This window comes from Melanaphis sacchari, unplaced genomic scaffold, assembly GCF_002803265.2.
Source record: "Melanaphis sacchari strain LSU unplaced genomic scaffold, SCAv2.0 Contig103_pilon_pilon, whole genome shotgun sequence".
NCBI lineage: Eukaryota > Metazoa > Arthropoda > Insecta > Hemiptera > Aphididae > Melanaphis > Melanaphis sacchari.
The window spans coordinates 241,235-244,335 of NW_020270383.1; the positions used below are offsets into that span (position 1 = coordinate 241,235).

General features: G+C 27.2%; 1 pseudogene; it reads right to left on the bottom strand.

Annotated features, from left to right (window-relative positions):
* Nucleotides 1-1,113: 1,113 nt before the first annotated feature.
* The window catches only part of LOC112602455, a 2,402-nt pseudogene continuing 414 nt past the window's right edge, over nucleotides 1,114-3,101 (bottom strand).

Here is a 3,101-nt window from a genome sequence, read left to right on the forward strand (position 1 = left end):
CCAAAACCTCGGACCAATCAACTGCCACCCTCCCTCCCAACACAGCCAGCGGCAAATTATTGAATTTGGCTTTTCTACTGGTAGCCTTCGTTCAGTTACGTATTGCTCTAAAATAATTGCCAGCTAAAACTTTAAATATATATTTTAAGAAAGAATTTTGATGGACCGACATTGTGGGAAAGTCAAATAAACAACACCTAGTTTATGTACAAAATGTACTTCTAAAGTGATTTTCCACTTCAAGTTATCAAAATAAAAATTGAGTAAACAAACTGTTTTTCGTGATTATATCATGTTTTATTTTTATTTTTGCCAAGTACTGACACTGAATAAAATTATAGTTGTGTCATAACTTTTAATTTATTAATATAATCTTCAAAGTGTTTACTGATACATGTTGCAGTTCAAAACTTTTATTAAAATTATATGAAGAGAATTCAATTATTCAGTAAATTATGGAGATAATAATAAACAATTTCTATTTCTATTTTCATTTAATCGTTTTCTATAACCTAAATCCTTCAGTGGCGAAATAAATGTGTCTAGATTGCTATACTGCCGTATGGCAGAAAAAGCAGTATCTCCATCTAAGCAAATATCATTGGAAAATTGACTAAACAGTGTTATGAGCTATTACTAATCGTGCACCAAGTATAATTAACGCTGTGTCTAGATACCCGGGTTACACCCCGTGTAGATAAAGCATTACACGGACTTAATCCGTGTATATATTCGATACCAGTGGTCAATTGTTAATGCAGCACGCCATACATATAATATTATTTGTAATTTATATGCTATTTAAGGCAAACTAATTTTATTTTATTTTATAATTTATTACGTGACGAATTTATGATTTCCAACTTTAATTTATTGTTTATTACATGTATATTTTTAAATGAACAAATTATATTAAATACTTTGTCAAAGTATCTTGAATATTAGTTAATATATTTTCTATTTTAATTTTTAAACAATTAAATATTCACTATCAATATAAGTATAATAATGCTATAGTGGTGTATAAAATAGGTAAACATTCTTTAATAAACATATAACGTTTAGTTGATTTAATATAGTATACCTGTAGTCTATAAATAGTTAATTACCTGATCTACACTTGTTTGTAATGGTCTTTCAGTGTTATAACCTTTCTGTTTCATGGAGCAACTTATTCTGAATTAATTTTTTATTGGCGTTTAGGTCCATTAATTCAACAATTGCTGCCGTTGTTTCTGGCGTTACCTTACGTTGGTTTGGAGAAACTATACATAGTACGAGATATTGGATGGTTATGAATTTCATTGAGTTTCGTAATGACTAGGCATTTCCCTTTCATTGATTCGTAAATAAATATTTGCTTCACAGCCCTGCTTTAGTGTTCTGAAATTAAACAATAATACAAAATAATTATTATAGGACTCGGTACCAGAGCCGTAAATGGCTAAACCTGAAAACAGAAATTTCAGTACTCACGAGGTTATACGTTTTGTCGAGGCATGTTTCCTTTTTATACACACCACCGTGTACACATAAATACTTTATATAGTAGTATTTTAACTGTTCTGGGGCATTAGCGCCTTTTCCGGCTGGATGCTTCGCCTTTATAGATTCTAAAGTTTGCAATCGTGTACTGAAAATCTACAAAGTTTGAATCTTTATAAGAAGTTTAAGCACTCTCAATCTTGAAATCGATAAATTCATCACCTAACTTCATTTTGAGACTTGGTATATAAACTTCCAAAATTAAAATGGAAAATATATTATAAACAATAAACATAATAAGCGTATTAATAAATTATAAAATAATAAATTAATGCCTATAAATACTTATAAACATAGATATCAGTAGTTCTTGAGTTCTGTAAGTTATAATTTGAAATCAAAGTAACAACTATATTAATTTCAATAGTATATTTATCATTTAGAAATTATAATGCCAATGTCTTCATTATTTATGCACACACCTAAGATAATTCCTCTAAACTCAGAATCTAATTCTGATGGTCTTAAAATCTAGTAGATTTAATAAGTTATGCCATAACTTTTGTTTTATAATCTTGTAACTTCAGTATCTCCATTTATTATTGTTGTAGCTTTGATGAATATTGAATAAAATAAAATATTTTCTTTGCACTGTTTAAGTCTAACTTATATTTAAATTTTAAAAATAGTTAAAATTATTTAGGAGAAAAATGTATTAGAGGCTCATCACTCATTAATATAATTTTATTTATTATACATTGTCTTTAGAATAGTAATTAGTATGTGAATATGATAGTGATGATATTATAAATACAGTATATCTACTATTAATAGGCTTCTTACTAAATAAATCAAAATATATATTTATATTAACATTTACATGACATATTAAGCTATTTATTAGTTTGGTCTATTTATCTAAACTAAACGTTATATGTTTATTAAGAATGTTTACCTATTTATACACACCACTATGTACATATTACTTAATATAGTAATATTTTAATTGTTTAAAAATTAAAATAAAAATATATTAACTAATTCTAAATACTGACAAAGTATTTAATATAACTTGTTCATTTAAAATATCATATGTAATAAACAATAAATTAAAGTTGAAATCATAAATTCGTCACAATAAATTATAAAATAAAATAAAATTAGTTTGCCTTTAAATAGCATAAGTAATAATATTATAGTGTGTATGGCGCATGCATTAACAATTCGACAATTCGGTATCGAATATATCACATGGGTCGTGTACCTTTATCTACAGGGCACCGGTATCTAGACACAGCGTATAATTTACAACCAATATGTTATCAAATAGTAAATACAGATACTGTGTTTTAGTTACTTTTAAAAATGTTTTGAAAATAGCGAAATAACAATGCTCCGTCTTACTGCTTGCTGCCATTAGTGTTTACTTATTTTGCTTCTAGTTTCACAAAAATTATGGACTTATTTATTTTCTTAATTTCAAATGCTCATTTTAATGTTAAATATTGGATATACTGCTTTTCACTACGAAAATGGTACAACACCACATTGTTAACCCGTGTAGCAATATCTCAATTTCGACCAAGATTGGAGATACTGCTCTTTCATTACGGCAG